The sequence below is a fragment of the Grampus griseus genome, assembly GCF_964374135.1.
Source record: "Grampus griseus genome assembly, chromosome: 4".
Lineage (NCBI taxonomy): Eukaryota > Metazoa > Chordata > Mammalia > Artiodactyla > Delphinidae > Grampus > Grampus griseus.
Genome location: NC_138997.1, coordinates 20800763 through 20816674, shown reverse-complemented (window position 1 = coordinate 20816674; position 15912 = coordinate 20800763).

Below are 15912 nucleotides of genomic sequence, written 5' to 3'. Positions count from 1 at the left end.
AAAAGTAAAAACTGTATTTCTGGGAAAGACTCTCTTAAAAGGCTGAAAAGAAAAATTACAACTTGGGAGAAAATATTTGCCAAACACATACTGGCCAAATGATTTGTGTCTAGAAAACATAAAAAATTCTTAAAGCACAACAGTAAGTAAACAATCAAGTTAGAAAAACGGGCCAAAGACATGAACCAACACTCAGAGAGAACATAAGCCCGTTAAATGATGTTCAACTTCATCAGCCCTTAAGGAAATGTAAATTAAAACCACAATTGAGTTATCACTAACACCTATCTGTATGGCTAAAATTAAAAATGGTGACTACACCAAATGCTGACAAGAATGCAGAAAAACTGGTTCACTCATACAATGCTGGTAGGAATGTTAAATGGTATAGCCACTCTGGAAAATCGTTTGGTAGTTTCTTTTAAAAGTAAACGTGTACTTACCATATGACTCAGCAGCTGTAGTCCTGAGCATTTACCACAGAGAAATGAAAACTTATGTTCATGCAGAAACTTGTACATGACTGTTCATAGCAGCTTGATTCATAATAGCCCAAACCTGGAATCTATCCAGTTTTCTTTCGATGGGTGAATGGATAAGCAAACTGGTATATCCATGCCAAAGAAAGTACTCAGCAATAGAAGGAATAAAATATCAATAGACGCAACAACTTGGATGAAACTCAGGGGAATAATGATGAGTGAAAAAAAAGGTTACATACTGAGTGATTGCATTTACATAACACTCTTGAAATAACAAAATTATAGAGATAGAGAAAAGATTAGTGGTTGCCAGGGGTTAGGGACGGGTGGGTAGCAGTAGGGAGCCTTGTGGTGATGGTACAGTTTTCTCTCTTGATTGTGGTGGTAGTTCCAGGAAGCTCTCTCTGTGCAGGCTGTTTGTTCAGGAATCTTTTGCACTTTGCCGTCCAAAAGGAAAGATAATGACAACCTGAAAACTTTCTGAGAATGTTGTTACAATTGAAAAGTAGTTTCCACAGAAGATGCAGAAATTTGTTTTCTTGGAATTAATCATGACATGGAATCTACAGTATTGATCAAGGAGAATTACAGTTTAATTTCATATTCATACAGTATATGGACAATAAAAATTATTCATTCTGATTCAATATGTGAAATGTTGGATCTCATCTGGATACATTAAAAAGTCATTCAACTTTTTAGAAGGATGTAGCCATGTGGCCTTTTATCAACTAGAAGATTTCCTATAATGTTGATTGGAAAATCATTCTGATAGCTATCCTTCTAAAATTTTAGGAGGTAAAAGATTTAAGATTGCTAAATGTTTTCCCTTTGACTTACTCTGGACTACCATTAGGAAAACATGTAGTTCTGAAATAATTGTTCTCCCATTAAAGAAGGAGTTGGAAAGGACTTCTTACTTCAAGTTCTTTCCTGAAATATAAGTTTTTATAAATATCCATCTGTTTGGGTTATAATTTCCCTTATAATGGGTATGTAAACACACATCTCGGTTTTTAAATATGGGTTTTTAAAATAAATAATGCAGGATACACCTCTTGAATGTTCTCAATATATCATCGATTAAAATGATACTAATCTATAGGAGGCAGATGCAAAACTTGGATAACAGAATATTTTTGCTAATTAAAAAAATAATACATTAGTAAATTCTTTTAACAATTAAATTTCATTTCATAATTGTTTATTGTGATTAGTGATATATTTGAACATATCTTTACTACTGTCTTTGTTTTCTTTCCCTTTTTATAATTTTTCTTCTTGTTTTCTGCTGAATTGGTAAATGCCTTTATTCCATTAAATATTCTTCTGCTTATTTTGAAACTATAAATTACATTTCTATCCTTGCTGTTTTTACCCCTATATTTTTAACTATGTAACAATAAATTTCCATTAAAAGTTTTAAGTTATTCTTTACCACCATTCTCCTAAACACACTGAGGGTCTTGGCAAGATTTAGCCACTTACAGAACAACTCCTGAAATTATTATTATATAGTTTTAGTTTTTCCTCTTTTTCTAAGTAAAACAGTTAATTATTACAGTCAGTGGTTAACTAAGATATATCCACTTATTTTGTCAATTTCTTTGCTTATTATTATTTCTTTCATCCAATATCTTCCCAGCCCACCTAGTTCAAATCCTCACTCTTACTAGCTGGGAGGCATTAATATTTCTGTACCTCAGTTTCCTCACTTTAAAATGAGGTTAAAAATTTATCTACCTCATATTATTATTGTGAGGATTAAAAATAGCTGATGCATGTAAAGCGTTAGATATTGTTATAATTATTATTATTAGGCTCTTTTCTTTAAATTCAAGTTAATCCTTTAATGGATCTACGAGGGGTAAACTTCCCATGGGTGAAATATCTTTATTTTGTCTCTCTTTTGAATGCTCGTTTAGTTTTGGCATGAGAATCTAGCTAGATGGGAAATTATTTTCCTTCAGCAGTCTGGATAATTATTTCATCTATCAGTGCTGTTGAGAAGTGGGCTGCCAGCCCAGCTGCTATTCTTCTGTAGGCAACCTGTCTTTTTTCTCTGGTAGCTTTTAGGATTGTTCTATTTGCCCTTGATGTTTTTACAGTTTTCCTACAATATGGATTTATTTTTATTTATGCTGTGAACTTTCAGCCTGAGGACATGTCTTCAATCCTGGAAATTTCGCAGTCTCATCTTTTCAAACGTTGTTCCTGTCTTTCTCTTTCATCTATTTTCCCCTGGAACTCCTAAATATTTGTTTGGGAGCTTCTCCATCTATTATTCATGACTCTTTAACTTCTTTTAAGTAGTTTTTGTCTCCAGGTGCTGCATTCTGTGTGAATTTCTCCGCACTTTTTTCCAACTCTCTCTTTGGCTGATTTCAATCTAGACTTTATCCCATCTATTGAGATTTTTAATTTCAAAGAGTGCCTTTTTCCAAAAGTCCTAATCAGTTCTTTTTCATATCTACTTGTTCTTGAGGATGTTCATTATTGTTGGTGGTGGTAGTTTCTGTAAATAAACTTCTGTAAATAAGCCATGCAGTGAGGTAAGGAAAATTCAGGACCTTGACCAGCTAAATCTTCAGGAGGGTGAATGCTTTAAATTCATTCTATTTTATTTAGCTATAATTTTCACGAACCAAGTGCCTATTTTATTTAAAAATTACTCCACTGCAATGACAAGAATTCTTAAAATGTCTTATTTTCTACTTAGCTACCTATTTCATCAAGCTCAGGGAATCAAAAATGTGTCAGCAACAAAAATACTCACACTGCACACACATTCCCAGGAAAATCAAACTGAAGGGTAACAGGCATGCAAGAATACAGTACCCGCCCCCCCCTTTTTTTTTAACTGATCCCTTATTTCTTCTCAGGCAGTGCAATGGGCCCAGGTTAATTTGCCTGGCTCACAGAGGACAGTAATTAGAAACCCAATGGATTCAGAACATTACTGGCTTAGGCACCATTTTGACAACCTGTCTCCGAACTCCCTTTGGAAAGCCCCACAAACTCATTCTTCTATGCAAAGGCGTCCAACTTTTCAGAGAATCAGAAGGAATGTTAGGAAACATTCTCCTTGCCAAGACAATACTAGCAGCAAAGCATTTACTCACTGGTCCCTTTCAGTCTGCAAAATACAGCCAGGTGTCCTGGATGCGCTTTACTGTTTCCCAAGGGTAAAATGGTTTTAAGCTAGGACACTTTATTAATTCTGTTTCTTCAGGGGTTCAGCCTGAAAGTGTCCCTTTTATCTCAAAGGACTCTAAAGCCTTCAAAAAGTTATGTGCTGGATGATAACTCCTCATGTGAAGATCAGCCTCCTCTGAAGTGCTGGTCTGGACTGAATCTCACGTCTAATATTGATTCTAACTAAATATGCTGTGGGGTTGGTTAGAGTCACTGAACAATGGGCAAGGAAAGCTTTAGTTTTCAACTTTTTGTACATGGCATTAGCTATGTTAGCATTTGTGCTTTCAAATAAGTTTTTAACGTCTGATTTTTTTCAAGGAAATGAATGTAACTATCGCATATCTTTATACTTAAAACAAAAAGGATGTATATTATTACTTTAACCCTTATTACTATCCTGTTGTATGGCTGTAGCAGTGTTTGCAACATGAAATGCAAGAGCCCCTGTGCTTATCGTTTCCTTTATAAGTCCTTATATTCTCATATTCAGTTCCAAGTACCAAGTAGGGTAGATTTCTTGCTCATGAGTTTTATTTATGGGTGATTGTAGAATTTTAGATTTGGAAGATGATGTAGACACTAACGTTCTGATATAGATAGATAGGGTAAAAAAGCACCAGTAAAGTCAAGATCAAACAGTTAACTAGTATCAGGTCTAGGATTAGAACTTATGGTTCCTAACTCCCGGTCTAAGGTCCATGAAGGCAGAAGGGCCTATAAATAAATACAAATATTTGGTCCATTCAAAAACCACCTGAGATATCCCTTATACTTCATAGTGAGTCTATTAGTAGTATAAAAATTGTTACTTCTGACATGTTACAAACAAAATCAACAATCTCCTGGACCCATTATGAGGTACTTAAGAACTTTTTTTGAGGGCTTTGAAAGGCAAAGGAAGATAGCCAAAGGAGCTCTCTGCAAATGGGCAGCTTTCCCAGATAGCCCCAGAAGGAGAAAAGAACGAACAAATTAGTGAATCAGAGTTCTTTTAATAGTTCTTTTATGATGTCTAATTGTGAGTGTAAGACCCTATGACTTCATCACAAAGTCTAGCACTCTGGTTGAAAATCTTGACTAAATCTGCACTCTTTCAAGACACTAAAATTCTGTCAAACTCTTGTCCCTTCAATGAAGAGACATCTACAAAACTCTGAGGTCATCATTCGTGCAAAACCATACTCAGAATCACAGAGATCACCAGAGATCACAGAGATCACAGAGATCACAGAGATTACAGGTAGTATATTTCCAAATAGTTAGTGTGTATCAAGCAATCTTTTTTTGTTTGGGCTGCATTGGCTCTTTGTTGCTGCGCATGGGCTTTCTCTAGCTGCGGCGAGTGGGGGCTACTCTTTGTTGCAGTGGGTGGGCTTCTCATTGCGGTGGCTTCTCTTGGTGCAGAGCACGGGCTCGAGGCGTGCGGGCTTCAGTAGTTGCAGCACGCGGGCTCAGTAGTTGCAGCACACGGGCTTAGTTGCTCCGCGGCATGTGGGATCTTCCTGGATCAGGGCTCAGACTCGTGTCCCTTGCATTAACAGGTAGATTCTTAACCACTGCGCCACCAGGGAAGTCCCCAAGCAATCTTATTTAATCCATCTAGTAAGCTGGTGTGGTAGATCTCATAATCGATATTGCCTCCATTGTATAAACAAAGAAACTGAGATTTAGACAAGTTATATGACTGGCCAGAGGTCACGTAGCCAGTAACAGCAGGGCTGGGATTTGTACCCATGTGTCTCTGACTGCAGAGTTTAGCTCCAAATCACTATAAGCTCCATTTTGTTACAGGTGGAAATGAGAGTTTATGAAAGAAGATATTTCTGTACCCCCTGTGCCTAGAACTGTGCCTGACACCTAATGGTACTTAGTAAATATTGGCCGGATACACAAAAGGATAAATTCACGAGGGTAAAAAGGACTGCCAGCATCTTCAAGTGGGTTTGTAAAGCTCCTACCAAATTTACAAGGTATGCTTGACCCAAGAAAGGTTTTCAAACAAGTCTTTGCTGTTACTCTGTTAGTCTCTCCCAAATTGCTTCAAAGCTGTCACAGTGTAAACTGCAAGCGTCCAAAGCTTTCTACTGTCTATTTACTCTCAGCACGCTGTGCTGTTTAGTTGTAAACTGGTGAAGATACTATGTGGCAGGAAATATTTTTATTGCTGGAAAATAAATTTAGGGAATACACCTTTTTTCAATCCTTGCTGTTCTCCAGTGTCTCTTAATGAATTTGCAAGAAGTATATTCTGAATGGTTAAGCATGGCCTCTTGAGTTGGCCTGGGCTGGAAGCCAGGCTCCATCCCTTATCAGCTGTGTGACATTGGTAGAGTTACCTCTGCCTCAGCTCCCTCATTCAGAAAATGCTAGAGTTGTGGGGGAAAAATGGGTTAATTTATATCAGAAGCGTGGCCTAGTGCCCAATATATAGTACGCGATCTATAAATGTTAGCTATTACTACATCAAAAGTATCTTGTTTCCTTCAGTGTATGGAAGGAAACCTCATTCATTCATCAACAAACAGGTATTGAGTGCCCCCCAGGTGCCAGACTCTGCTCCACGTGCAGAAGATAGAGAAACAAAGTAATTGTCTGCTTTCACGGGCCTCACATCCCAGAAGGGGACACGGAAGATAAATAAAATAAGATGTACTGTGTGCCTGGTGGCAACACATGACTCAAAAAAGGATAAGATGGTGGAGGAGGATTATTTCACACAGGCTGGCTAGGAAGGTCTCTGAGGGACACACCTGAAGGGAGTTAGCAAGACCCTATGGATATCTGGGAATAGAGCATTTCAAGAGAGGGAATTTCTGGCTTATTGCAGCAAAGAAGAAAAAGGGAAAAGGCAAGGAGGCCAGGAAGCAGAGTGAACAAGGAGTGGCAGAAGACAGAGCCAGGGAGGTAGAAGCAGCAGCCAGACCCTGCAGGAGCTTGAAGGCCATGGTGAGGACTTTGGATTTCACCCCAAATGAGAATATTTGACTGACATATTTGAAAAGGAACAGTCAGGCTGCTGTGTGGATACTTGTCTGTAAAGGGGCAGGGACAGAAGCAGGAAGACCAGTTAGGACACTATTGCACTTGTCCAGGTGAGGGAAGACAGAGGTTTAGCCCATGATGGTAACAGGAGGAAAATAAGTAGTGGTCAGATTCTGGATATATTTTAAATGTGGCGCTGACATGGTTTGCTTTGGGCTGAATCTTAGGTTTGAGAGGGGGACAGTCAAGGATGACCCCAAGGTTTTTATTACCAAGGCACTGGTAGATTGATTTTGCCATTTCTTCTGTTACTGGGACACTGGAAAGGAAGAATATATTAGGAGTCTCCAGAGAAACAGAACCAATAGCACGTGTGTATATATATGTGTATATATATGTACACATATATACATGTATATATATATATATATATATATATATATAGAGAGAGAGAGAGAGAGAGAGAGAGAGAGAGAGAGAGAGAGAGAGAGAGATTTATTATTAGGAGCTGGTCCATGTGATTATGGAGGCTGACAGTTCCCAAGATCTGCAAGGTGAGTTGGCAAGCTGCAGGTCCAGGAGAGCGGATGGTGCAGTTCCAGTCCCAAGGCCAGCAGGCTCACAACCTAGGAAAAGCCAATGTGTTTCAGTTCCAGTGTGAAGGCAGGAGAAATCCAATGTCCCAGTTTGAAGGCAGTCAGGCAAGAAGAATTCTCTATTATTTGCAGTAGGGTCAGCCTTGTTGTTCTGCTCAGGCCTTCAACTGATTGAACAAGGCCCACCCACATTAGGGAGGGCAATCTGCTTTACTGTCTACTGATTTAAATGTTAATCTCATCCAAAAACACTCTCACAGAAACACCCAGAATAATGTTTGACCAAATATCCAGGTACCCTGTGGCCCTATCAAGTTGACACATAAAATTTACTACTATGGAGCAGAAGCAGATTTGGAGAGGAAATAAGAGTTTTGCTTTGGACATGTTAAGTTGGAGATATTATTAGACCTCAAAGGAGAGATGTACTCAAGCAACTGGGTGCATAGACCAGTGTCCTTGAGATGCAGTACTTTTCTTTTCCCTTGTGCATCCCATATGCAATCCTGATATGAAATTCCTTGTATTAACGTCGACTTTAATTGATCTCACTGCCCTAGTTATTAAGATTAAATGCCAATTTACCAACACTGATTTAGCTATATCAGAAAACGTATTTTTAAGACATCATGGTTTCTCATTTTTCTGAACCCCTTCACGTTTGCTGTTTCATCTTTCTGGATGCCCTTTCCTCATCTGTCCATCTGGAAAATATTTTTTAAAGATTCATGAGATGATATCACCTATTCCTTGAATCTTTTCCTAAATCATTTAGGCAAACTTCAGACTACAGACACTCGCATTCTTCCTTCTCTTCAGATTCTCCTTCCTTTCGTTTCTCTATTGTTCTTTCTTTCTAGAAAATAGAAAGTTTTCATTTTCTCTCTTTATTATATAAGCATACAATTAAAGCAATAAAGAAAAGAATAAATGATAGTAGAAAGCAGCTAAAATCCCAAAATAATGATGAATAACTAGCTTTCTTATTTTATAAAATAAGAGCATTTTTATAAACTGCTTTTGAAAATCAATTATATGTCATAAAGATTTTTAAATGTCAATCAATATAGCTGAATATGACTCATTTTTAACAGTTGCTTATTTGCGTGTATGGATATAATATAGTTTTCCTATCCCCCGATAGTGGTTTTCACTTTCTTTTTGCTATGATAAGTAATGCGATAATTCATGTGTGCAATAATATATGAATCCTTTAAATTATTGCATATAATTCATTGTTTGGATATTATATAATTTATTTAGCCAGTCCCTAATTGATGTATATTTCAATTATAACACACACACACACACACACACACACACACACACACACACACATACACTTGAAAGAATGGAAGGAAGGAAGGAAGGAAAGAAGGAAGGGAGGGAGGAAAATTAAAATTATTGGCTTATATAATTGAAACTTATATAATTATATAATTGAAACTTCTAGGGCATCTTGGCCGTAGGCCCACCTGGATTCAGGACAGAAATGGTGTCACGAGGACTCTCCATTTCTTGGCTCTGTTTTCCTCTGAGTTGGCTTTATTTTCAAATAGGCTTTGTCTTTGCTATATCAAAGCTGGCCCGAGGCAGCTCCAGGCATTTACTGTCCTTAACTTCCATGATTCCTGGAGGAGAAAAATGTTCCTTTCTGGCATTTCCAGCAAAATTCCCAGAGAGAGCTTTAATTGGACCAGTCCGAGTCACACGTCCATCTTTGCATCAATCACTGTGGTCAAGAGGAAGGTGATCTGGGTGACCACCATGCCCCTGCAACCAGGGAACGTTCAGTCTCCCCGCCCCACTGCTAAGTTCATGGGCTGAGAATGTAGGTAGGAGGGTTTGAAAAGCTATAAAGGTGTTCTGTTACCAGCTGACATGTGCATGGTAATTGAGAAGCCAAAAGCAACAATACTTAAGGAGATTAACATAGTTTAAAAAAAACACCAGTGCTTGTGTCAAAAAAAACCCAAAGTTTTTAATGACTACAGATCTGTATAATGTCCATGGCTGGAACTTCACTTTAACCAACAGATGCCATATTGCTTCTACTTTAAGGTTGGGTGACCCTGACCCTTGCCAATCAGCCTTTTCTTCTTGTCTTTTTGCAACATCTGTCAGTTACTAATCTACCGACGGTGAGCAGAACTGGATCAATAAACTTCCCCTGTCTGAGCAGCCATCACTTCCTCCTTGTGCCTCGTCTGTTCCTTATGGCACCTGAGGTATTACAGGCTTTTTCCTTTCCCCATGCTGAAGATTTTCTTTAACAGAGAATTGGCAGGAGGGGATGCAGAAGAAATGAAAAGCGTGGCAGCCAAAGCTGAGACCTTTGTTTTAAATCTCACAGGCGCTAACTAATACACTGATCCTAAAATGGTCACATTTCCCATTCGATGATTTTCTGGCTTCCCCAGAAGCCAAAGTATAACCAGAGGCATGACTGGACCAAGGTATGTGGATGCCTGGATAGGTTAATCATTTGGTGGACCTTGAAATCACTTTGTTTGGCATTTACTCAAAGAAGAAAGTGGGGGTAGCAGAAGAGGTTCCATCCTTAGTAGCTGTTCCCCCTCCGTAGTCCCAAATTTGTATACCCCACTCAGTAAGACAAAACCCTTGTGGTACCAGGACATACCCTTCTTAGCAGGCAGATTATCCACCGTCTACCTTCGCGTGACTCTAGGGTCTCGCAAACCCCACCCCACCACTACACCAGGCAGACGATGCTAGCATGCCTTCCAAACATGCACACTGCTCCCCCAATGTATTTCTAGACAATATGGTTTTCTCCACCTCAGCGCACACTTAGTTGGGTCATCCTTATACCTGCCCAGCTCAGAGAAAAGAAGAGAAATTTGAGGAAGCGGACATTAACAAGTGGATCACTAAATTTTGGAGCCAAAGTTAACCAATTCGGAGCCAGTGTGAACCAGAATTTGGTGACATCAAGAAGAGTGAAATGATAATATGTGTGTGATGGAGGACGAAGATTGGGTTGGGGAGAGAAGGAGAGTTTGCCCGCAAAACAAGATGAAACATAAAACTATTTTCAAACACTTTGTAGCTGTGGAACCCTTTCTTCAAAGGCAATCTTACTCCAATTTGAGTTGAGTTGAAGAACAGCTAAGAACCAACCAAGTCCTCTCCCCGCCATGCCCAGCCCCTGAGGCCCCTCCCAGGGAATTCTTAGGGCTCAACGTGGCTTAAAAACTGCTGACCTAAACTGTCTACTAGAGTGACAGAGAAGAATGCACTTTGCTCAAAGACAAACTGATGTTGCTTAGGCTTTGTTCCAGTGTTAAAAAGGGAGTGTTCAGCTGAGGAACAGGCAATATTAAACCATTAAGCAGATAGCTTTGGGCGATTTTTCATCAGACAATGAAAGTGATGCGTTGTATACTTAAACTGTTGTATCTTATTATTTTTTACCTTTTGAATGGAATGTGCAGAACGGTAAATCTTCCCTTAATATTGGCTGTCATTCTAACTAAGCTTAGGTTAATTTTTTTTTTTTCCAATCCCCTTCTCACAGGTTTTGTCTTAACTGTGACAAACCCATTCCTATGACTCCCTCAAACTCTGGTCAATCAAGAGCTGACTACAATTATGTTAGCCTGTTGTATGATTTATCTTTCCTTCTCTCCACTAGATTATTAAGCTCCCCTGGGGAGGAAAATGTTTCTGTTCAAGTATGCATACCTTGCACCTAATATAGGACTTGTCAATAGTCAATAAATATTTGCTGGATGGGTGACAATAGCAGCAACAGAAGGGCTCCAAGACACCACCAACAACAACAAAACACAAAGCTGAATTCAGACAGGTGCATAAGACAGAGGCTTTGGTGTTGATCTGGATACAAATTATGTAAACTCTTTAAGCCTTCATTTTCTCATCTGTAAAATGGGGATAATAAGATGGTGGAGGGGCTTCCCTGGTGGCACAGTGGTTGAGAATCTGCCTGCCAATGCAGGGGACACGGGTTCAAGCCCTGGTCTGGGAGGATCCCACATGCCGCGGAGCAACTAGGCCCGTGAGCCACAACTACTGAGCCTGCGCGTCTGGAGCTTATGCTCCGCAACAAGAGAGGCTGCGATGGTGAGAGGCCTGCGCACCACGATGAAGAGTGGCCCCCGCTTGCCGCAACTAGAGAAAGCCCTCGCACAGAAACGAAGACCCAACACAGCCAAAAATAAATAAGTAAATTTAAATTATTAAAAAAAAAAGATGGTGGAGTTACATCTTTCTCAGGCGTGTAGTTGTAATCACCTTAAAACCCTTACACCATCCATGAAGTGAAATAAATATACATGGTGTATTACATTCCTCTACTGATTCTGAGCAACTTCCCTCCCTCCCTTTTTCATTTCTGAGCACAGAAGAAAGAGATGGAATATACACATACACACAAAACTGAGAGCATGTAGTTGAACTCATGTTAGAGCACATTTGGGCCAATTCTAGTTTACGTACCTCCTAGGGTTGTTGGGATTATTACATTGGTTAACACAGGAAAAGCCTTGCCTAATATCTGACCATGGCCATGGGTGTACAATAAACATGAGCCATTCCCCTTGCTGACAGACAGCTGATGCTCTGAGAGAATCTGTAAGAGGCTGGCTCTACTCCATTTGCCTTTCTTCCACCCCTGCACCTCTCTAAGCCAATTTATAGATTACCTCAAACCCCTGAGAAACAGCATTTTGAAAAAATAAGCCACACCTGACTATGATTTTCTTCTACTGCATTCAAATAGTTTCTACAGAATGGTAGTGCAGTTTTCCTCTCCTCGGGACTACTGTTGAGGACTGGTCACAACTCCCTTTCCCATTTTGTAATTTTGGTAAACTGAACCATTCACTCTTTCATTTACTCATGCTCTCTAACGCAGTTACCGAGCTCTGTCACGGCCAGGCCCTGTGTTAGGTCCAAAGACTAATAGAACACAAGCGAGAGACAGACAAGTAGATAGACAATTATAATATAATGTGATAGTATAAGTGCCAAGACAGAGAACTGCACATCATTTTCAGAGCACCAAGAAGGTGACTAACCCAGAGTTGGGACTGAGGCAAGCCTGGCCAAAGACAGCCTCCTGGAAGAATTTCTCCTTAACTGAAACCCTCCTAAGCATTGCAGCAAGAGCCTTCTGTTAAAGTGAGATCTGGATAAAAGTCAGTGATCTTAATTTCATAGAAATGTAGACCCTTAAAATTAGAAGGAAACTTAGGGATCTTCTTCTAATGTCATGTTTCTTCAATAGTGTGTGTGCTCTGGGGGTCAGAGAGCCTGGATTCAAGTTCAGACTCTGCCACTGTTCATCTCTGGTTTGGGGAAAGTTCCTTAAGCTTTCTGTGCCTCAGTTTCTTCACCAGTGAAGTGGGGGCCTAATAACAGAACCTGCAATAGAGCAAGTTTTCAGTGACTGTTGACCATTAAAATTATATCCTAGGCCATTGCTGATCACCAGTAAATGTTTACTACAAAAAAGTACAATTTTTCAGTTCTTTGATTATTTGTTAAATAGTTTTTTTTGAAGTTAACAATCTGGCTGCTGATAGGCGTCAATAAATAAGAGATTTTATAAATATTTTCCCCAAATTTCAGAGGTCTTCAACGTCTTACATGGAAGCCAGACCTTGTTCAAGGCAAATGCCTTGTTATCTCAAACTACTTAGCACTGGGAATAGAGGCACATGTGAAATAGAAAGAAAGGCTTTTAAAAAATTTGTCTGCCATGGACTTTAGATAACTTTCTCCTAATAACCATAAAACTATTATATACATATTAAGATACATGAACAAGAAAATAAACCCCATTAATTCACATTCCTCTCAAATTTATGACCTGGTCTAGAGCTAAGTAAACCCTTTTGTAATTAAAAAGTGAAAATTAATCACATAAACGAGTCTTTTTTTTTTTTTTTGGCTGAGTTGGGTCTTTGTTGCTGGGCGCGGGCGGGCTTTCTCTAGTTGTGGCGAGCAGGGGCTACTCTTCGTTGTGGTGTGTGGGCTTCTCATTGCGGTGGCTTCTCTTGTTGCGGAGCACGGGCTCTAGGCGCACAGGCTTCAGTAGTTGCAGCACGCGGGCTCAGTAGTTGTGGCATATGGGTTTAGTTGCTCTGCGGCATGTGGGATCTTCCCGGACCAGGGATTGAACCCGTGTCCCTTGCATTGGCAGGTGAATTCTTAACCACTGCGCCACCAGGGAAGTCTGTGTAAATAGGGTCTTGTTAGGAATATTTAAATACTTAAGGAAACAAAATTTTGAAACACCCCTTGTCCATGGGGATGTCACCTACATACAATTGGTTTACTAGGTAGAAGGAGCTCATTAAAGTAGCTCCAAGAGGCCAGTAATTGTTAGACTAGGCAGAGTGCATGCCTCCAAAGTTATAAAACTCTAAATCTTTAAAGATATTACATAGTTAAGATTTTCAGTTAAATAACTACTGACCTTTCTCCCTAATAAGGAGGTTTTATTATACAGAGATAGACATTAACATGACACTCAAAGTACTAATGCTGAAGAAGTCTAGTCAAGTTCCCCCTTCTGGGATTTTTGCCTTTGTGTTGCTGCTTCCCTACTGCTTAAAGGTCAGAATTCAACACATCCAGTTAAGGTTAGGGAAGGGTCTTGAACCTGGGTGCCAGTGATTCTGGCAAAGCAGATGGTAAGGCGAGTGTGGTCTCTGTCACAGACTACCTGCCCAGGCAATCGTGAACTTAAGTAGGTTTACAACTGCCTTCGATATTTAGTCTCTCCTACACAGAGCTTTCTAGAGTGTGTTTCATTCTGTGGGAGACAACAGGACTTTGGCACCGCTAGGCTAAACAAAGTTAAACATGCTTTGTTGAAAGATTTCTTGCGGCCTTCACCATGGTAATGAATCTTTGAGAGAGAGATGCCGTACAGATCATCTCCTAAACTTACTTGACTCAGAAACCTTTCTGGTGAAACACCTTACAGGACCAGGTTCTTCAGAACACGCTCTAGAAAACAGTGTTATTAATACATCTGCTGCATTGCCAAAGTAAAAAGTGTAATCAACTTGAATCCTTTCAATGGTAGCCTGGTCCCAAGGATATAGTCTAGGCTTCTGGATGGCCTTGCACGGTCTGGCTCTTGCTTTTCTCCCAGCCTTGGACTCCTTTCTAATCACACCCTCTCACACTCATGCTCCTGTGAGAGGAAACGAGTGTGGATTTGCTGAAACAATAGGTCTCAGAGCCTTGCTCCACTCTTTCCTAGCTCCCCACTTCATACCCCCGACCAACCTTAGCTTGGCTCATGTCTACCCAGTTTTGAGCATGAGTTCTGGAGAAGCCTGCTTAGACCTCCAAGCATGCACTTGAGGCCTCTTTTACGTGTTCCCATACCCACTTCATATTAGTCCCTGCATCTACCGCCCTGAGTCTAGTTGGCCATCATTGAGGTTGGGACTGTGTTCTTCTTTTTTTTCTCTTTGTTGAAGTATAGTTGATTTACAATATTGTGTTAGTTTCATGTGTACAGCAAAGTGATTCAGTTATACATATATATGTATATATCTATATTCTTGTTTTCAATTCTTTTTTATAGTTTATTACAAGGTATTGAATGTAGTCCCTGTGCTATATACAATAGGTCCTTGTGTTTGCCTATCTTATATGTGGTTACTGTGCATCTGCTAATCTCATACTCCCAATTTATCCTTCCCCTCTCCTGCCCCTTTGGTAACGATAAGTTTGCTTTCTACAATAAGTTTGTTTTCTGTCTGTGAGTCTGTCTTTGTATTGTAAATGAGTTCATTTGTACTATTTTTTAGATTCCACAGAAAAGTGATATACTATGATATTTGTCTTTCTCTGTCTGACTTACCGCACTCAGTGTGATCATCTCCAGGTTCATAGGGACTGTGTTCTATACACTGTCATGCTGCATCCCCAGTGCCTACCACAGTGCCTGGCACACAGCAGACCATAACTATATTTGTGGAATTACTGAAGTGATAGCTCTCGTCAGATGGTTGAGGGCACACCCCACTGCTGCTAGTAATTCAGGACTGCCTGGGCCCACTCTGTGGGCACATATAAAGGTTTGCTTACCCGTAGGTGGGCAACAGGGGATTCCTATTCTCCCTTGGTCACCAGGTATTCTTTAGGGGACAATTAGGAAGCCAGTGCTATTGATCCACATTAATAGTGCTGCAGAAGTGGCACATACACTGGAGTTTCTACACAGAGACCTCTTTCTTGACTCTGAGACACTGAGCCCTATCAGATGGACATGGGAGGATGATGCAGAGTTGACCTAAAGAACAGGGAATCTGGTTCAACTTCTTAGAACTGCCAGCTTTGGCTTAGAGGCAGAGCCTCAGGACAACCTGGCACAGGTACTTCTTCATCCAGCCCTTCTCTTTGGCATCCAGGGAGATATCATCAAAGTCTCGGGATACAACCACGTCATTTCTTTCTCGTCACTGCTACGGCATCTCAGATTTCTTCGCCATTCTAGAGCAATAGCACTCATGATGTGTCCAATAGCTCCCATCCGGCAGTTTGGCTTTGTAGCAGGCTCACATAAAAGATAAAGAGGGTCGTGATACCAGGGTGCTTGGTAGGGGGAAGGGACTAAAATCGCTTCCCCAGAAAATGGACTTCTCTAT